Consider the following 22,128-nt stretch of genomic DNA (forward strand, 5'->3'; position numbering starts at 1 on the left):
GGGCGATGAAGAACTAGGTGGTGGGGTCCTGAGCTGCCCCGAGTGGGGGTGGTGGCGGGTATGCACGGCTGAAAAGTTTGCCTAAGGCATGGGATACCCTTGTGGACCTGCAACATATGCCAACACCTGAAAGGGAGAGAAATATCCATATCCTAAATACCTACTTAAATTATTAAAGTTAAGGAATTAAGAAACAATACCAACACAGCGAAAAAAATCCCTACTACCGCGCAAAATTCCCTCAACACAGCAAACGTAAACATTTTCCTTAACGCCTTAATCCCTATCCCTTCCCACTTCGGGTTCGTTCGCCCCCGACGTATACGTCAATCCCGCCCCCTTCCGCCATCCTATCCCAGCACAGCACTTCTTGGTCTCCAGGCAGCGCACCAGTTGTCGCGGTCGGAGCTCGCGAGATTTCGCTCCGCTCGCGAGAATTACCTGTGACGTCACCTCACATTATTTCCATCCCGTTCTCTTTTGACAAGCCGCCGCTGCAGGGAAATAAAAGAAGAAGCGCCGCAGCTATCACCGCTCGTCCTCAGGGTACCAGCAACGGTAAATGGCAGTGTTAGTAACCGGGGCCCATACCGAGGGAGAGTGTCGGGCGCTGTCTTTGTTTTTTTTTTTTTTCCCCCAGTGATGGGTCCTTTCAGGGGCTGGAGGAGACGTGGGAGGCCTCTGGTCGCCCTCGGTTCTGCGCATGGACTTACCTTTCTCATTCCTCAGTCTGCTAGTACCGTGGGTGCTGTGTATTAGTAGCACAGCCAGCTGCAGGATACCTGCCAGCATATGCTGTGTAGCCCGAAGAAGATGTATCTGTATTCTCCCGTATCAGTAACCTTTGATAGTGTCTATAATTTAGGGCGGGCAAACACGCTGTGGTTACAAGTGACCGTTTTTTGTTGTCACTTAGTGCATTTAGTTCAGGGTGAATGGAAAACGTATGGAGGAGGGTGGGGAGGACACTCTTAAGATTGGGCATGCCTGATCTGATGGTCTTCCTACGAAGCCAACACCCACAGAGGGTGATCTCACCACAGGAGAAAGCAAAAGTCAAATGTACAACAAGTGGATCCAAAACAAAAGGGGTCATTTTATGTTATTTATTCTGATAAAGACCTTGTTTGGGAAACACCATTTGTGCGAGGACCCCTTTTGTTTTGGATCCACTTGTTGTACATTTGACTGATGGTCTTCCTGACATTATTTATCTTTGGGTTAATTTCCCTGGCCGTTCGGTACGGTTATTGAAAGTTTATGATAAATCTGATTTCAGAAAGATGTATGCCAAGGTTTCTAAAGTGTCAGCACATTTGAGAGTTTATTCTGACAAAACTAGCAGGAATACTCCTGTCTAAAGTAGTTTATTTGGTATGATTTGGATTGCCAGGAGTAATTTAGTGATGGGCTTCGAAATCAATAGAAGGTACTGGTGGCAAAATGTACTGTTTGGTAGTCTTTTATTTTATTTTTTAAATTTTATGTAACGTTATAATGGCCAGAGCTTGCTGGAGAGAAGAATCACTTGGGTAAATAATTGGACTCAATAGGCAATATATATTTTTTAATGACCTTTCATTATTAGGGGAAATATGTGAAACTACAGAAACACAAGAGAACTCTTTGGGGAGTGAGACTGAGAAGTAGTATTCTGAGATGATTGAGGGGCCCTTATATAAAGCAGTGGTATAAAGTGCTAAGGCCATTTTTAGCGCAGCAGTAAAATGGACAAGTTTTGTATTAATGGACACGTGCTAATGTTGCAGTGTCTATTAATACAAAGTTGCAGGCTGATTAGCATGTGAGCCCTTACCGCCACCTATTTTGTAAGTGGTAAGGGTTCACATGCTAATCAGCCTGCAAATGTGTTAATGGATTACCATAGAAACACCCCCAAACATGCAGGGCTGCCGAGAGGGGGGGGGGGGGGGCAAAATTCTTTGGTTGTGGTGCTGGCCTTAGAAACTTAGACATGCCCTTTGTGGTTCAGTATCGCTGTCGTCCTTCCCTCCTCCCTTTCTGTGGTCCTCTTTCATTTCTGTGGGCTGTTGGCAGCATCAATAAGGAAATTAAGCTGCCTCTGGCTGGCCCCAGAAGTGTTCCCTCCTCTGACACAACTTCCTGTGTGCATAGGTGATACACAGCAGAGGAAATACTTTCAGGGCCAGCCAGAGGCAGCTTGCTCTCCTTATTGATGCCACTGACAGCCCGCAGAAACAACGGAGAACCACCAAAGGGGAGGAGGGAAGGATGACCGTGATAGTGGACTGCGGTTGGGGGGAGGGGGGAGAAGGGTAATAGATGCCTGCATACTGTCATCTCTCTTCCTCCCTGCATACAGGCTGGCAATGGGGACAGAGATGGCAGACCACTGGGGTGGTGGCGGGGCCCTTAAGATTTGCCTCAGGCCCAACTTTGTCTCTCGGTGGCCCTGTAGATGTGATCCCTCTGTAATTAAGGTTAAAAAATTTTTAGCATGTGGTGTGTGTGTGTGTGTGTGCTAGCGTGGAACTTACTGGAGGACACATAAGCACGTCCTGCGGTAAGCCCTTTTAAGCTATGGTAAGCCACACTAGTGTTTACTGCAGCTTGGCAAAAGGACCCCTGAATGATTTGGACCACTGTTTTGGGAAATAGATTAAAATTTAAAGGATTAGAACTCCCGTAGTGCTTTCTAGTTGTAAATATTGAACCTTCATGGTCGGGTTTTTTTTAAGAACTGTCATTTTCAGTGACTTAAAAAATGCCTCTGTATCGCTCCATGGTGTGACCTCACCTTGAGTATTGCATTCAATTCATGTAGCCTTATCTCAAACAAGGAGAGTGACAAAGGGGGTGGAACTCCCATATGAGGAAAGGCTAAAGAGGATAAGGCTCTTCAACTTGGAAAAGAGAGGGGGTGGGGGGATATGATAGAGGTCTATTAAATCCTGAGTGGTGTAGAACGGTTTAAAGTGAATCAATTTTTCGCTCTTTCAAAAAGTGCATAGACCAGGGGACACTCCATGAATTTGTGTGGAAATACCTTTAAAATAAATTGGAGCAAATATTTTTTCACTCATTGAATAGTTAAGCTCTGGAACTCGCTGTTGGAGGTTGTGGTGACAGCGGTTAACATATGGGTTTAAAAAAGGTTTGCACAAGTTGCTGGAGGAAAAGTCCATAGTCCGTTATTGAGATGGACATGGGGGAAGCCACTGCTTGCCCCGGGATTGGTAGCATGGGATGTTGCTACTAATTGAGTTTCTGCCAGGTACTTGTGACCTGGATTGGCCACTGCTGGAAGCAGGTCACTAGGCTAGATGGACCATTGGTTTGACCCAGTATGGAAATTCTTATGTACAGAAATTCACTGTGTGTATCTGGAAATGATTGGTGCGGAATATTTTGATTTTTGGTGGTTAGTGGTAGTTCTGACTGGGCATTTTTACTGTTCTGACTTGATTTGGATAATTATCCAGTAAACATACTGGATATTGTCGGTGTCGTTGCTAACCTGATCACTTCCAGCTCTGCTCTCATGCTGCCCCCATACTTCCCTAGCATTGTCTGGTGGACAGGGCCAAGGCAGTTTGTAAAACTATTCAGTGGCACTTGCAGGGGGGGGGGGGGGGTTATCAACATGGATTACTATTATTAGTATCTGGGTTTCATTGTATAAAATTGGACTTGTGCTAAAATAACTCATTCTAATGGTACTCCATGTTGATAAACTCCTCCATTGATATCCCAGTCAACAGCACCTGCTATTAAGATAAGTGTTGTTGAATACTGACATGAAGACTTCAATTTTACTGCTTATGGGATTCTGTATTTGCTTACATTTGATTGCCTAAAGCGAGTTACCTGGAAAAGACATAACATAATACAATCATACACACATTTTATGAAAAGCATGCAGTTCACCTAAATAAACTTTATTGAATGCAACAAATACAAAGAATCACATTGATTACACTCTGTCCAATGAACTAATCATAGGAATCTGCCTTACAATGGCAGCCATGAATAACACTAGAGGCCCTGGAAAACTGCCAATTTCTATTGCCTTGACTGCAATAAAACTTGAAGAACTGGGGCAAAATAGCTGAAGTCCCTGTGTCTGGCGGAAGCCACCTGAACCATAGATAGACTGAGAATGGTTAAAAGTACCCACAGGGATGACCGTAATTACCTACTTGGTCTATAACTAGACAACAGTTTGTAAAATACCTATGCCCAATTTGAAACTAGTTTTCCATGGGCAGCCAGTGCAGCTCCTCCAAATGGAGGTGATCTGATCTGAACTCTTCCCCCCACCTTTCTTATCAGCAGTCTTGCAGCTGTGTTTTGGAGGCGTTGCAGATCTATAGACTTTTCTGAGCCAGTCCTTGATCTATAGCATTGCTGTACTAATAGACAAAGCTGGTGAATCATGTGTAGACTTGTAAAGAAACATTTCTTCCCTCCTCTAAGCCTTCAGTACTGAAGAGATATGTGCATTTGATGTAAACAGATTAGGCCTACTGGGTATAATTACGCTAAATAGTTGTGGGTTTATTTATTTCCTGTTGGCCCCATTGAGGCTGTTGGGCAAATAGGCTTGACTTTAGCTCTGTGGTTTCTAGCTCAATGCAGAGGGCAGAGGGGCTTCAGAGGTGAGTCCAGGGGAGGCAGTTTAAGCATAGGATAAGGCAGTAATAGAAGTCAGACGCTATATAGGGTTTACATATTTGCTGGAAATGTCTATTTCTTCCTGTCCTGCTAATGATGTATGTCCCACTTGCCATGGAATGTAAGTTTTGGCCTTCAAGGGTTAACTGTGGTATATAAATTGGTTTAGCTTGGTATATTTATGAAACTGTAAACACAGATTAAAAAAAATTATGGTACTGGCCTCATTTTTAAGTGAAGAATAAACAGGGATATGTGGTAAAGCTGTATAACCAGGACTCGATTCCAGTCAGTCAAAAGGTTTGCATAATAGTCTTTGTATTAGCTACCAGCCAGAACCACAAATGAGTTTCTTATTGTGCAAAAAAATACCCTTGTGCTGTACATACAAAATAACACACCTTTTATATCATAATGTGTACAAGCATCTGAAGCCTGCCTTGCATGTGTTTCAGACAGGTCTTCCTAGTCACTGCCAAATTTTAAGAAGAAAATGTTTGCTGCTGTGGACACATTAATAGTGTTCTGAATCTTAATAAAATAAACTCGAACACATTTATACCTACTTTGGAGCAGGTTTCAATTTGAGTGTGGGATACAAATAAATAGTGTAAACGCCCACACTCAAATTGAAACCTGCTCCAAAGTAGGTATAAATGTGTTCATGCTTTCTATTCGCATATACATATGTTTTATAAAATATGTGAGAACGTTGCAACTCTATCCTTGCTTCTCCGAAATTAAAGGCTATTCATGTATAAAACAGAATTTACATGTGCAAAAAGCTTTATAAAATTGCCCCTGCACTCCCAAATTCTATAAGGGTGTTAAAAATTCGGCATTTATGTGCTATTTATGCATGTAAATAAGGGGCTTTTTTTACCAAAGCTTATCACATGCTAATGGAATTAGTGCACACCAAATGCTGCGCTTCCTATTTTATACCCCATGTGGCACTTAGTATATGCTAATGTCTGTTAGCACATGCTAAGCTTTAGATAATTCACCTTGATATGAACACTACTGATTACGTGGTGCGGGGATTACTATATATGTCTTTGTTTAAATAATTCCCAGGCACATTTTACTTAATTACCAGTTATAAAGAGATCATAGTCTTATGAGGTGTGGTGGATCTTCAGACCTACTGCATCTTGGCTATTGCATTAGCGTTTTTTTATGTAGTCAGATGCACATCCTCATTAATCCTCATTTATCTAAGTAGTGTGTTTGTTCTACTTCCTATGGCACGTTATCACAACTTTTAATTTTTTGATTTTTTTTCCTTTTTTTTATGCCTTCATGCCTCATATCTCATCATTCAAATATATTTCTCATAGTATTTTGTGTATCTTTATCATATTATTACTTAACTGGCAGCAAAGTGCTTATCACAACTTTCACCCACTAAGACCCTCAGCCGACTTGGCCAGGTTTCGAGACTTCTTCAGGCTGGAGGTTCTCTGCAAACAACAACATGTGCATTAGATATATGTTCTTCACTCCTCTGCATTCATACAGCCTACAATAGTATTACTAATCAACATTTCTTCCTTCTACATCATACCTCGTACTTCTCTCTCCTTTGAATAAATGCCAGGGCCGCCAGCGGATTAGTACTGAATTTTTGATGGCTTTGGCAGATTTAGTAGTTAAAAATTTTTCTTTCTGGTTTCAACAACAATTTTATGAACAACAACTGGGTGTTGCGATGGGAGCTTCTTTAGCCCCGTTAATTGCCACTCTTTACTTGGTTAAAAATTTGAGGATATTTATATCTATACGGCAGAAGAATTTAGGAAGATCATTATCTGGAAAAGGTTTCTGGATGACATATTCTTCATTTGCAATGGTTGACAACATGAACTATTGAAGTTCATTAACTGGATGAACCCTCTCCAACCAAATCTGAAGTTTACTTGTCACTCTAGTCAAGATGGGATAGAGTTTCTTGATGTGTGGATATTTAGAGAAAATCACAATATCCAAACTAAATTGTTCCAGAAGCCCGTATCAAGAAATACTTTATTGCATTTCTCTAGTTGCCATCCTTACCATTTAAAAAGAAGCTTACCGATTAGTCAATTCTTACGTATTAGAAGAATCTGTTCGAAACATGAAGATTTTGAGTTAGAAGCTGAGAGGATGGCCACTAGATTTGTGGATAGAGGATATCCAATGAAGATAATCAGGAAAGCTTATCTAAGAGCCAAATATTCTCAACGGGACCTGCTGCTACAATATAAACAATCGATGGAAGAAAAAAAATTAGTGGCAGTAATTCCTTTTTTTTTCCAGCAAGTTCTGCAATCAGTACATCCATTCATGCGAATTGGAGCATTCTGCAAGTGCATGAATGCTTTGAGAACCATCTGATATGTGCATACTGTCGAGGTAGAACAGTAGGTGAGATGTTGACATACAAACGGTTGGATTATAATAACAGGAGGAGCTTCCAGGGCATTTCAAGTGTAATAGTTGTCAATGGTGTGTTTTCACCATGAAAGGGATAGATTGGGAACACCCAGTTTCAAAATGACGCATTACGGCATGAACCAGAACCAACTGTACATGGGCGCGCAAGGGCTGGTGGGGCGTCTTTGCTGGTGGGGATTCCGGTTGGGGGGGGGGGTGCCGTGGACGTCATCCATCGGTGAGAGCAAGCAGCCTGCTTGTCCTCGGAGAAAGAAAGCTAAAATAGAAAACGAAGAAAAACTTGCAGCAGAGATGAAAACTCATAACAACACTCAGGTATATCAGAAGCAGGAAGCCTGCGAGGGAATCTGTGGGACTGTTAGATCAGGAAGGAGTAAGAGAAGCACTCAAAGAGGACAAGGCTATAGTAGAGAGACTGAATGAATTTTTTGCTTCAGTCTTTACAGAAGAAGATATAAGAGATCTATCTGTACCAGAAATGGTTTTCAGAAGTGACGATGCGGAGGAACTGAATAAATCTCAGTGATCTTGGAAGATATACTGAGCCAAATTGACAAGTTAAAGGGTGATAAATCACCTGGACCGGATGGTATACACCTCAGGGTATTGAAAAAATGTAAACATGAAATTGCTGATCTGCTGCTAGTGATCTGCAACCTGTCGTCGTCTGTAGTACATGAGGACTAGAGGGTGGCCAATGTGACGCTGATCTTTAAAAAGGGTTCCAGAGGTGATCCGAGTATTTATAGATCAGTAAGCCTGACTTCAGTGATGGGTAAAATAGTGGAAACTATTATAAAGAATAAAATTACAGAACACGTAGACAAACATGGTTTAAAGGGACAGAGTCAGCACAGATTCAGCCATGGGAGGTCCTGTCTCACCAATTTGCTTCATTTCTTTGAAAACATGATTAAACATGCAGATAATTATGAGCCGGTTGACGTAGTGTATCTAGAATTTCAGAAAGCTTTTGACAAAGTTCCTCATGAGACTCCTGAGAAAATTAAAGAGTTGTGGAATAGAATGCAATGTTCTACTGTGGATTAGGAATTGATTATTGGACAGAAAACAGAGGGTAGGATTAAATGGCCATTTTTCTCAATGGAGGAGGGTGAATAGTGGAGTGCCACAAGGATCTGTACTGGGACCAGTGCTATTTAACATATTTATAAATGATCTGGAAATTGGAACGACGAGCAAGATGATTAAATTTGCGGATGTCACAAAACTATTCAAAGTTATATGTTGCAGGACTTCCGACCGTGTGGATTGTTGGGCACTCGTTCATTAAGTGGGCAGCGCACAGAGCCGAGACAAGACCAGGTGGTGCACATTTAGGCTTGGCTACAAGAGGAGTGAGGATTCATTGGTCAGGTGTGCCAGGCATGAAATGGCCCCAGCTGGTGCCACTACTCCGCCGCAAAGCCGACATCCTTGCCCCCCCCCCCCCCCCGCAGCTGTAATAATTCACCTGGGGGGAAACGACATCGGAACACTCCCCTGCATTGACTTAGTCCGCGTTGCCGAGCGAAACCTGTCACTAATTGCACAACTTTTTCCCAATACCGACATTGTCTGGTCCGACATAATCCCAAGATGGCGGCACAGACAGTGGAAGATCTGGGGAGGAAAGGAGGAACAGGGGTGATATGATACAGACGTTCAAATACTTGAAGGGTATTAATCCGCAAAAAAATATTTTCCGGAGATGAGAAGGCGGTAGAACGAGAGGACATGAAATGAGATTGAAGGGGGGCAGACTCAAAAAAGATGTCAGGAAGTATTTTTTCACGGAGAGGGTGGTGGATGCTTGGAATGCCCTCCCGCGGGAGGTGGTGGAGATGAAAACGGTAACGGAATTCAAACATGCGTGGGATGTGCATAAAGGAATCCTGTGCAGTAGGAATGGATCCTCAGAAGCTTAGCCAAAATTGGGTGGCGGAGCAGGTGAGGGAAGAGAGGTTGGTAGTTGGGAGGCGAGGATAGTGGAGGGCAGACTTATACGGTCTGTGCCAGAGCTGGAGATGGGAGGCGGGACTGGTGGTTGGGAGGCGGGAAATACTGCTGGGCAGACTTGTACGGTCTGTGCCCTGAAAAAGGCAGGTACAAATCAAGGTAAGGTATACACAGATGAGTTTATCTTGTTGGGCAGACTGGATGGACCATGCAGGTCTTTTTCTGCCGTCATCTACTATGTTACTATGTATGAAAAATGTAATTTATGTAATTACATGTCCATGCCCCTTGTTATATATAGGGAGGTCATCAAGAATGATTAAAAAACGCTTGAATGAACATAAATCAAGGATAAAAAAACGCAGTAATGACTGCACCTCAAACTCAGCATTGGATAGAGTAGAAACATGAATTGGAGGATATTAAATGGAGGGTCCTTGACAGTGTCCAGTTGGGGTGGGAGGGAGGTAACTTTCCTTAATTTGAAAGAATAAAAATGGATTTTTGATCTAAATACGCTACAGCCAGCAGGACTGAATTCAGAACTAGATTGGTGGTCTGTCATTTGATTGGTGTGAAGCACGCAGTAACCCACCAGTCGGAATATGGACACATACGATCAGCTGACTAAGATTTAAAGGCGGGCGCAGTATGTAGACGCCACAGCCATTTTGATCTACAAGAAGAAGAAGGAGAGAAAAGTACGAGGTATGCTGTAGAAGGAAGAAATGTTGATTAGTAATAATATATTGTAGGCTGTATGAATGCAGAGGAGTGAAGAACAAATATCTAATGCACATGTTGTTTGCAGAGAACCTCCACCCTGAAGAAGTCTTCAAACCCGGCCAAGTCGGCTGAGGGTCTTCGCGGGTGAAAGTTGTGGTAAGCACTTTGTTGCTGCCAGTTAAGTAATAATATGATAAAGATATACAAAATACTATGAGAAATATATTTGAATGATGAGATATGAGGCATGAAGGCATAAAAAAAGGAAAAAATCAAAAAGTTATGATAATGTGCCATAGGAAGTAGAACAAACACACTACTTAGACAAATGAGGATTAATGAGGATGTGCATCTGACTACATAAAAAAAACGCTAATGTAGTAGCCAAGATGCAGTAGGTCTGAAGATCCTCCACACCATACCTCATGATCTCTTTATAATTGGTAATTAAGTAAAATGTGCCTGGGAATTATTTAAACAAAGCTTTAGATAATGGCATTAAATGGTGTCAACAAGCACTAATTGGTACTAATTTATTGAGATTTATTAATCACCTGTATGAAGAGATTCACCCAAGGCGGTGTACAGTAGTTGCAGTTCAATATCAAACTTATAATTTTGTTTTCAGCATAACAATAGTAAAATGTACAAGTATAAACATAAATGCAGCAAATTGAAACGTAATAGGATTACCATGAAACAGGATAAAAAAATGTGTAGTTACGTGCATAAATGATTTACACCCCTATTCAGTAAACTTAGTGCCTAACTTCTATGGCACACAACTCTAAGGGGGGCATGGATGTGGGAGGAGTGTGGACTGGTCAGGGATGTGCCAAGTAATTAGGTGCTAGGTTTATAGAATACTGCCAGTTATATGCATAAATGTCGGTATTTGGGCACGAGCATTTACACCAGCCGTTGACACAGTGTAAGTGCTTGCGCCTAGAGTTAGGCACCAAACTGCGGACTTGCCATATAGTATTCTATAATGGCAACTAAATACAGTATTGCCTTTGTAGAATTTGCACATTAGCACCCAACTTCTAGCACCCTTTACTGAATTGAGACCCTGATGCACAAAGCCTCCGTAAAAAAACAAAACTGTTGCTTTGGGATCCCCGGTAAAAGTTAAAACAATTCTAAAATAGCGGGCGATGCTGAAAGGAAATCGCTTGCAGTCCAGCTGCTCACAGTTACAGCTCATTTGCACGGTTGAGAAAAAGCCAGCACATGCGTAGAACAGCCACCCATTAAGTGGCGCATGTGTTATGCTCAATATGGGATGGGTAGGAGGCTGCTAGAACTGCACAGCAGGAAACTGTAAATGGGCTGAGAAAAACTTTTGCTAGAACTGCCTGGCAAGGCTGGCGTTTAGCTAGTGTGTAATAGAACTTGCTTTGAGTTCCAGACAATGCCGAATTGGACACTCTTTCCACTGCTATCCATGGCTTTCATACACTAGTTTATTGTGCGTGTATGAAAGCTGCATGTAGCTTTTTTCTAAACTACAAAGTGGGTGCGTCTCTTGCTTTTTGCCCCAAAAGACAAGCTCTCAATCAGCCGACTTGAAAGAAATTAATACCTCTTCTAGTTTAGTTTCTCTTCAGGGAGAAGGAGGGGGTTAAAAGGTACAAGGAGAGGTTAAAGGCACAGGTGTAAATGTGTACGTTGGCATTTTTGCACTACTCGGTGCATATTTTATAAAGGCACCTAGAAACTTATGTTGCCTTTCTAAAGTAGGCTTAAATTGGACATTGTACTTCTAGGGGAAGTTATTAACATGGGCTACTGCTGATGGGTTATTTTAACACAAGTTGTGCTATTTTAGCACAAGGTCTCATTACATAAAATAGCACGACTTGTGCAGGGCGAAGACTTACTGCAAGACAAAGTAAACTTGGAGGGGAGAGAAGAGTCACCGGTGATCGGAGCTAGTAGAAAGAGATGCAATTAATGGGCAGCTCTAATCTAAAGTGTAAAAAAAGTGACCCATTCATAGCAGGACCTAGAAAATTGCATGCTGTATCCACCTTTTTCACTTCCCCCATTATTTATTAATCACTAGTAAAAAAGGCCCGTTTCTGGCTGAAATGAAACGGGCGCTAGCAAGGTTTTGCGTGGAGTGTGTATGTTTGAGAGAGTGTCTGTGAGAGTGACTGTGTGAGAGTGAGAATGTGCAAGTGGGTGTGAGTGTGTCTGTGAGAGAGCGTGTGTGTATGTGAGAATGAGTGTGTGCGAGTGCGTATGTGAGACAGTGAGTGTCCTTCCCTGTCCCCCCTGTCACGTGTCAGGACTGGGGGGGGGACTGTGGACAGTCATGAAGGCAGCCCCTACCAAAATAATGAAAGCAAGACCATTTGTATAATAATCACTGCATTCCAGAGAACAAAATGGAGCAAGTTCCCACATGCTATCTTTTGCTTTCTGTATTCAGTAGCTGACAGGCTTGCTAGACTTACCTAAGTGGCTGCAGCTGCAATACACTGAAAAGAAAGCAAGGAAACCTATGAGACGTAGATAGGGCCGTCCCCTTGGCCTCTGACGCTCCTCCCTTCTTCTATTTGACTTCCCTCTGATAGGTCCATCATTTGGTGTGACGCTCCTCCCTTTTCCTGTTTCAGTTCCCTTTGATAGGTCAGAGCAGTGCAGCTGTGACACTCCTCCCTTCTCTGATAGGTCAGGGCGGGGCAGAGATGTAGTGTGCTTAAAAATGGTTACAGAGCTTCGAACATACAAACTGTTGAAGCCTCAGAGTGTGCCTTAGAACGTTGAGGGTGCTTTTTATGTGCAGATGGGGCGTGGCTGAGACTGAGGGTGAGTAGTCCGAATAGCCTAGCCTACCAGGAGGACAGGAGTTCAGGACAGATGGAGTGAGGGGGGATTTTATTTATATAGATTTTTATATGCAGCTGACTTTATCAGCTGTGTACAGTTAAACCAAATTGGGAAATAAAAGGGGGATACTGCATTTTATAAGATGTAGGTGAGCGTGGCATGAGTAAAGCATTTGCCACCTTTGAAGACAGAAGAGTGACTGCTGCCACCCACTCTCCCTGCCCCTTTTATTTTGTATTCATTTCCAAATTTTTACATCAAAGAAAACTAATCTTTGAGAAATAGGGGCCTTCTTTAAAAAAAAAAGCTGCATTTTAAAAGTGAGGTATTTTTGAAGGCTTTTAATCACAATGATATGACATGTTTGACATGAAAATGCCATTTTAAACAGGAGTAAGGCTGGTTTAACTTAGAATTCAATTTGGTACATTGCTGTGTGTTTGAAAAGCTGCTTAAAAGGTTAAAATGGTGTTTTTTTAAAAACTTTTCCCTAGATGTTTTATTTTTACTTTCACTTTCGGGTCCTTTTACTAAGCTGCATTAAAAAGTGGCCTTAGTGCACCCTATGCTTTCCCTCAGTGAGAAAAATCACTTCTGTGAAATTGTTGACATCATCACTGTCTTATCAGGCTGTATCTGTTTGGAATTCTCTGCCATCTTTTATTTGAACTACTAGGTCCTATTTGAGATTAAGAAGAATTAAAAAAAATTATATTTTTCTATTTTGCAGTTTCCTATTATAGCAACTTAGGGCCTCTTGCGGGCTCATTTTCAAAGCACTTAGCCTTCCAAAGTTCCATAGAAACCTATGGAACTTTGGAAGGCTAAGTGCTTTGAAAATATGCCTCTTGGTCCCCGGTGCGGCAATGCTGACAAAGCCTATTCACTTTGAATGGGCTTTGTGGGCATTGCCACGTGGCTTGATAACAGGCCCTTAATAAGGTTGTCTTAAATGGATTGAATCAATAAAGGGTTCTTATATATCTCTTTCAAACGACAGTTTTATGATGTTCCTTTGTAATTCCTGAGTGATTAATGATTTGGTTATTCTTATTTGTTTAATTTGCAGAAAACTAAGTGAGGAAACTGTGTAATAAGATTTGTATAATGTATTATGCTGTTTTTCCCGTGCACTATGGCTGTTCTTACCGCAGCCTGAAAATTGCTGATTTTTTTTTCCATTTTCTGAATTAATGGCCATGTGTCCTTACCAATACCAGTTTTGTAGGTGGTAAGGGTTCACATGCTAATCAGCGTGCACTAATTTTGCTTTGCTAACTGGTTTACGCTGTCATGCTGATTCTCAGCCCCCAGACATGCAAATAAAGGAACATTTTTTAGTGTGTGGTTTGCATGTGTACATTGGGCTTTTGCTGCATGATGCCTCAGTACATCCTGTGGTAAGCTCTTTTAAGATGTGGTAAGTGTTGCGCTAGCATTTACCTCAGTAAAAGGAGCTCTTTGTTATTTAAATCATTTTTAGGCTTAAAACAGCATTTAAAAAAAACCTTTTTTAGTTTTATGATGCCAGCCTCATTTAGATGCTTACAAAGTGGTTGGTTTTTTGGGGGAAAAATTATTTTTCCTCTAAATTTGCATTGATGTTTCTTTCAAGCTGGCACTCACAGGCTAGGGAGCTGTGATGAAGGTGTAGTTTTTACACCTGTGTATAGTGATGTAATTTTAATTTTCATGCCTCACCTTGTTAGAAATTAACTTTTGATAAATTCATCTGAAATTTTGTGTTATATTTAAAGATACCATATGTTTATATTTAAATATATGGCTTTCTGGGGAATTTTTTGAGATATTATTTGGAGTGAACCGACCTGCTTTGAGATCTGTGCTATTTGATAGCTGGTGATGCTTATTATGAGACCTGTACCAGAAGGTCCTGAATGGTTAATAATGTTTTAATTCTAGTTCTGCTTTTTATTCTGATATGTATCTGGTTTTAAAGATAGTTCTGTCATGTTTTTTTTGTTTTCCAGAACTATCATTAAGGGTTCTGTTTATTGGTAGTGTTGAGGTAGTACAGCTTACTAGGTAAAAATATACACACACATACTTATTTTGCTAATTTTTTTGTTTTGTCCCTTGTCTGATCTTGTTTTGTTTTTCTTGGTTATAGGTGGATGTAAATATGGTGTCCAGCATATAATCAATTCTCAAGTTACCCTTGATGCAGGTATTATGTTAAAACATTGGCTGGATTAATTTTTATATATAAAGTCTGGGCATATACACATTTGAGGACCATCTAGTTGCTTGGCCATATCATTTGGAATAAGCTGGTGTTTTTCTCTCCTACCATAACACCTACCAGCAGATGGAGGAGGAGAAAACTGATTTTGTTTTTTTTCCAGTGACTTCGCCAGTATAACCTGCTGGTGCTCAGTGGAAATCTCTTTACCTCTAGCAGCTGGTAGGTTGTTCAGGCTGGTTCTTGGCTTAGCTCCCCAGCTCTGCAGGCTAAGACAGCACTACTTGGTTGAGTCTAACGGCTACTACTACTACTACTATTTAGCATTTCTATAGCGCTACAAGGCGTACACAGCGCTGCACAAACATAGAAGACAGTCCCTGCTCAAAGAGCTTACAATCTAATAGACAAAAAAATAAATAAAGTAAGCAAATCAAATCAATTAATGTGAATGGGTAATCTTAATTAATGTGAACGGCTGCTCCTAGGTTTTAGTTCCAAGGACTAGACCTGGTTGAGCGTGGCGCATGACTCTGCTGCCCCTTGTCACTCCTTTTGGCTTCCACTAGGTGAGTTGTTTGACTCATCCTGTGGGGCCCTGCTGGAGGGGGTGTGGGGGGTCCCCATCCTCTCTCATCCGTGCACCATATTTGGATGCCTTTCCCCCAGGCTTCCCTGCAGCTCCAAGGCTTATAAAAAAAAAAAAAAATCAATTTTGCTGTGCCTGGGCTTAGCTCTATTCTCTTGTATAAAGAATAAAGCTAATTTGGAAGAAAAAAAAAGCCCCAAAAAACCTGAACATACCCACAAAGAGCTCAAAATGTGGGCTGATTATGGCTGGTTATTTTGTTTTTATTATTTTTTTCTGTAACTTTTATCTCTTTGTTCTGGACTGTTGTTTTATATGCTTGTGAACCATTTGAATGATCTAATTTGTTGAGGAAAATGGTATATAAGTGCAAATAAATGAGCAGGGGGCCAGTGGAGATCTAGAAGCCCCAGGCTGAGGTCAGTTTAAGCAGCTGGGCAGATCTGCATGCACTGACCCAGCAGCTGAGCTTCTGGCTGCTTATGCCACTCCTGCGACAGACTGTTTCCGAAATGTTCCCTGAGGGCATCAGGGGACCGCCCAAAGTGGCTCACAGGTTCCCTGCACAGAGGCATTGGTACCCATGGTCCCAATATTTTTGGCAGGAAATGTGGCCATTTTTGAAGCTGCAGAGTTTTCTCTTCTGCAATTCCTTTGCAGCCGGAGCTTTCTCAGTTCACCTTCAGAACCCTTGACAGTGAGGACCCCAACCCAGTTTTGGTTCTAGAACCTGACTCAGATGGTCAGGCGTGCCATGCAAGTAGAGGCTGGAGGGGGGAGGGGCTTGAGAGTCCTGGCCTTTCCATGGAAGCAGAGATCACAGTGGGGAGTATTTGATGTTGGAGTCCTGGCTGGTTCTGAAGTTCTTTGCAAGGAGACTGGGGATCTTTTGCACTTCCCAGTCTCCTTTGGACTTTGATTTGGAGCTAAATCCTTGGCGAGATCCCATGTTATACAGCTATTCAGACAGGAGGAACTTTCCTATCTGATTCTGTTTTTGGTGCCCTTGGCCTCTCGAAGGCAGCGGACACCGACCCATCTGAAGGCAACCCTCTTTTGAAGGATCTGGTAGGGCCTCTGAAACATTTCTCCCTCCACAAGGGACCAGGTGAGCTCTTGACCTCCCTCGGTCTCATGGAGGTGTATTTTTATATTTCCATTGTGGAGTATCACAAGTGCTACCTGTGCTTTTGGATGCTGGGTTGCCCCTTCCAGTTTCATGCTCTTCATTTCATTTCAGTATTTATATACCACTTAGACCTAAACAGTTTACAATTTCATTTTACAGGTACTGGGTCTGTCCCTGGTGGGACCACAATCTAAATAGTACATTGTACTACTTTTGTACCCGAGGCAGTGGAGGGTTAAATGACTTGCCCAGGGTCATATGGAACTGCAGAGGGAATTGAACCTGGTTCCCCAGGATCTCAACTCACTGCCAACCATCAGACAGAATCAGGGAATCGAACACAGTTCCCCAGGTCCACAACCTGCTGCACTAACCATTAGGCCACTCGTCCACTCTGCCCTCTGGGTTGGTGACAGTGGCCTGCACCCTCTCCAGTGGTGATGGTGGTGGCTTACATGTGCTGCCAGGGCATTTGCGTCCATTCCTACCTGGATGATTGGTTTATCTAAGCCGACTCAACTGTAGATTCCAAGATGTCCACTCTCAGGTCATTGGCCTGCTGGAGAATCTGGGCTGGTTCTAGAGTACCTGCAGATCCGTTTTGACACGGCTTGGGGGGGGGGGGGGGGGGGGCGGCACCAAGTGCTATCACTACCCTCTATTCCACTCTCAAAGGTGGTAAAAATGTCAGTGTAGCTGATCTTAATAAAAGATTTGGACAGGTTCCTGGAGAAAGGCAATAGTTATTAAGGTAGGCCTGGGAAAAGCCAGTGCTTATCCCTGAAGGTAACTAGCATGGAATGTAGTTACCCAATTGCTTGTGGATATTGGGCTTGATGGACCTTTGGCAGATCCAGTATGGCAATTCTTATCTTTTAGCTTGGCTAAGAAGGGGTTGAAATTCTTTCTGTCCAACCTGGTAGGTAGTAACATGTTTTACAATAATAAATACAGTAGAGTCTCGATTATCCAGCTTAAATGGGACCAACCTGTTGTCGGATAATTGAAAAGTCTGATAATACAGAAAACAATGTAATCCCTTAAAATATGTGTGTAGCCAGACCTCAATGCTCTATCCCATTTAGTATTATTCTAAAATTGCTTATGATCATTTTTGTGGTTCCCAAAAAGCACTGGAACAGACTGTGTGTGGGCGAAGCAGCAGTTTCACCATTAATTTCTTGACTTTTACTCCTTCTCCTTTAGGAATGTGTGCTTTAGCCCATTACCAGACACCAAGAGGCATATTTTATTTATTTATTTATTTTTATTTATTTGTTGCATTTGTATCCCACCTCTTTGCAGGCTCTAAGTGGCTTACAATACATCATGAGTAGTGGAAGAATGTTAGTAGATAAATATTTGGTATTGCAGGATCTTGATCAGCATGTTGTTAATAAAACAAAATAGTATACAAGCAGATATTATGAAACAGTTCTGAATATAGATGTGTGCGTTGTGCATTTCACATTTGTTGATCTTTGTGGTACACTTTGTTAAAGAGATGTGTCTTCAGTAATATGCGGAAGTTCGTTCTTTCGTATATCGATTTCAAGCTGCGCGGCAGTGCGTTCCATAACTTTGTGCTCAGGTAGGTAAAGTTTGACGCATGCATTATTTTGTATTTCATTCCTTTACAGCTGGGGAAGTGCAGATCAAGGAATGTGCGGGATGATCTTCTGGCTTTCCTAGGTGGTAGGTCTGTCAGGTCTGACATGTAAGCTGGTGCGTCTCCATGGATAATTTTATGAACTAGAAGGCATATTTTGAACGTGATGCGTTCCTTAAGTGGGAGCCAGTGTAATTTTTCTCGTAGGGGCTTGGCACTTTCAAACTTTGGTTTGCCAACTATGAGTCCAGCTGCAGTGTTCTGGGCTGTCTGGAGTTTCTTGATTATTTGTTCTTTGCAGCCGGCATATAGTGCGTTGCAATAGTCTAGATGACTGAGCACCATTGATTGTACCAGGTGGCAGAATACACTCCTTGGGAAGAAAGGTCTTATTCTTTAAAATTTTTTAATTTCCACATTGAGTGGACCATCTTCTTGGTTGTGTGTTTTTTGTGTGGTTCTCTAGTGTTAGGTGTCGATCAATAGTGAACTCCAAGAATTTTTAGGGTTTCTGAAATAGGAAGGTTTAGAGTTGGTGTGTTAATGGCGGTGAATTCTTTCTTGTTGTGTTGTGAGGTGAGTAATAGGCACTGGGTTTTATCTGCATTGCGTTTTAGCCAAAATGCATCCGCCCAAGAGTGCATGATATTGATATTTTGAAAGCACTTAGCCTTCCAAAGTTCCATAGGTTTCTATGGAACTTTGGAAGGCTAAGTGCTTTGAAAATATGCCTCCAAGTGCATCGCACCTGAGACTCGGCCAAAGCTTGATGCGCAGCACCCCTCACCTGACATCACACGCTCCCTTTTTTACTATTCTCACAGTGTATATGTGGGCACATGAGACAGATATTAGGCAACAAAATAGGGAATGTGAGCTGATTTTAAGCAATAGGATGTACTGACCATTCCCTAGTGCAGTGATTCTCAAACAAGTCCTGGGGGAACCTCTAGTAGTCAGGTTTTCAGGATATCTTCAGTGAATGTTTGAGATTTGCATGCATTGCCCCCATTACATGCACATGTATCTCATACATGTATATTGCAGATAGTCTGAAAATTTGGCTGGTCTAGGGGTTCCCCTCAGCCACATTGGTAACAACTGTCTTAGTGTTTCATAAAGCAATAATGCCCATTAGAGCAGTTGAAAAGGCAAGAATAGTTAACTCTGCTGAAGTATTTTCGTACACGAAATACCCACTTGGCAGGACAATTTTTATTAAGCATTGAATGATAGTCACATATATATATCATCATTGTATAATGGTGGCACCGTAGGCACTGTGTAAAGTCAGATGTGCATGCAATGGTGCTTGCATAAAGTGTAATTCATCCGTGGTTTCTGTAATACTTTACAGCATGTTTTCTAATACAAATTGTGGTGTAATGTTATCCAGTTAATTGGATTAATTATTAGACATGATGATCAATGACTTGATATAGATTGACCAGATCTGACTGTACAAGTCATTGTTATCTACTCATAAAATCTGGAGAAAGTAAATGATTGAAATGGGATAGTAAATGATCATGTATGAAGTGTATTAGAATGTGAGAGAGGGCATCCCTTAACCCTTATTTGCAAGGTCAGAGTAGGTGAAGAAGGTGCAACAGGAAAGACCTGTTACGAGATAACCAGTAAGTAAATACATTTCTATTTTTGTTATATTGAGTTAACATTAGTCTTCAACAGTGATTTCTTAGTCATTTTCTAAATATTTGTATTTCATTTATGTTATTGGTGTTATGTAAGAAATAAAACTGACTTGCATTATAGGAGACATGGAGAACTTTGATATCACTTGGGTAAATCAAAATGAGTAGCTTTGGTAATCTGATGGTTTGTTTTGAGTCAAGCCAATTTTGAGTTAAACTTTTTGTTTATTTGATGAGCTTATTTCACAAATCCAAACCATTAACTTAATTAAACTTGAGAAAATTAAACCTTAAGCTTGTTCCTGAATAGTAAATAATTCCTGTCAGCTTAACAGAAACTGGTAAAACAATTCCACAGTCCTGGTCCAATGGTAGGTAATGCACAATCATAAGTTGCCCCAAGATGAGCCACCTAAGTGAAGGGACAATCAGTTATAAGGAACCTACCAATTGAAGGTGAGCCAATTTATTTAACTTACTAAGGTATTTTTAGTGCACACTAATGATTAGTGTGCTCTAAATGCTAGAGACACTCATAGGAATATAATAGTGTCTAGCGTTTAGCGCGTGCTAAAACACTAACACACCTTAGTAAGCACAGCCCTAGGTCTTTATGAGCACTCATCAATATGAAGAGCCTCAAATTCTTGCACAGATTTTAAAATGATTTGCTGCATAACAGGTGACCAGTAAAGGGTTTCCAATTGAAGACTTTGCCTCATAGCTTGTACAGCTCATAAAAGAGAGCACCAGTGTTCTGAATATGTTGAAATAACTTTTAATGCAATATCAGGTAGAGCTAGACAGTTACAGTAATCAGGTTTACATAGTATTAGAGTGACCTACAGATCTAAAATAGATGCACTAATTGAGGTTAAAAAAGAAGGCATCAATCATTTTGTTTAACTGCAAACTACTGAAGTAGAGGTGAAACATGGTTTGTTCTTTTAGCATGGCAGAGAAGTTTTAATCGCAGTGTTTTGTAATGTTTGCAGACACTTTAAAGAATAATGATGAGATCTTAGGTATATTATGTTGCAATAATCAATTTTTGACATCAGAAGGGAGAGAATAAGTGAATGAAATGTATCATGATTGAAATAACTTCGAACCAGTCAGAGTTGTTGGAGAATAAAGAAACCTGACTTGCATAGTTGGGAAATCTGTGTAGAGAAAGTGAGTCGAGAATCCAAAGTAACGCCCAAATACCTAAAGGAGTGACAGTGGTGCCAAAGAGATTTAAAGGGAAGTTAGGTGTTGAACCATACCCAGTGAACCAGCATTCGACAGTCTTTTTTTTTTTTTTTTTTTTTAGAATCAGCCTATGTTTTATGAGCTATTTATGAACTGCTTCTAAACAATCCTGAAGTGGTTGTAGTGTGGGCGAATATGGATTAGTTGGGAAAAAATAGGAGAATATCGTCTGCGTAAAAGTGAAAAGAGATTCCGAAGGACTGTATAAGAGTTGTTAGTGGACTTATGAACAGATTAAAAAAAAGGGAGAGACAACAGAGCCCTGGGGGATTCCACAGATCAGGGGTTGAGGGGAAGTAGAAAGAGTGGGGAGTGACTACCGATATGAATGTTTTCAAAAATGAAGAAAACAAAGAGAAAACAGAGCCTGATAGCCCAAGTGCAGCGAGACAAGAAAGCAACAGAGAATAATAGGTCAAGAGAAATTGCTGAAACAACATTATGTTTGTCAAAATGAGAAGGAGTTCGCTCAGAAGTGCAGTGCGAACAGTCTTGGTACTGTGATGTGCTATAAAACCCAGTTGCCTCAGGTGTAGAACCAGGGGCTATTCAATGAAAGAAGGTTATCAATAGAAATCAAACAAAATAAAACATGGAAAAGAAAATAATATGATACCTTTTTTATTGGACATAACTTAATACATTTCTTGATTAGCTTTCGAAGGTTGCCCTTTGTCAGATCGGAAATAAGCAAATGTGCTAGCTGACAGTGTATATAAGTGAAAACATTCAGGCATTACTATGACAGTCTGACAGGGTGGGAGGATGGGGGTGGGTAGGAGGTTTGCAAGGGGACATCAAAGCATATCATTGATATTCTAACAGGATGGGTGTTGATAGGTGAGGGGTGGGGTGATCAACAGAGACATACAGCTTTATGGTTTATAATGGGCTAGGAACCCCAGATCCTTGTTAAGTCCTTTCTGTTGGGTGTTAAAATATTCAGTCATTCTGACTTCAAAGGTCTTGCGTTCTTGTATGGTTTTAAAGTTACCTTTCAGGATTCTCACTGAAGTCACTGGTACAGTGTCCTGGTCTTGTAAAATGCTGACCAACAGGCGTGGGAGCCCTACT

The 22,128-nt window shown here is 41.3% G+C and overlaps 1 protein-coding gene across 1 annotated transcript in view; it reads left to right on the forward strand.

Moving 5' to 3' along the window:
• The first annotated feature begins 483 nt into the window (after window positions 1-483).
• Window positions 484-22,128, forward strand: part of HERC1 (HECT and RLD domain containing E3 ubiquitin protein ligase family member 1) — a 736,289-nt gene continuing 714,644 nt past the window's right edge. Inside the window, exons 1-2 of the mRNA XM_030188195.1 lie at window positions 484-558; window positions 14,747-14,803. The gene's annotated coding sequence lies outside the window, so the exon portion shown is untranslated. The remainder of the gene's footprint in view (window positions 559-14,746; window positions 14,804-22,128) is intronic.

This window comes from Microcaecilia unicolor, chromosome 1 (assembly GCF_901765095.1).
Source record: "Microcaecilia unicolor chromosome 1, aMicUni1.1, whole genome shotgun sequence".
Taxonomy (NCBI): domain Eukaryota; kingdom Metazoa; phylum Chordata; class Amphibia; order Gymnophiona; family Siphonopidae; genus Microcaecilia; species Microcaecilia unicolor.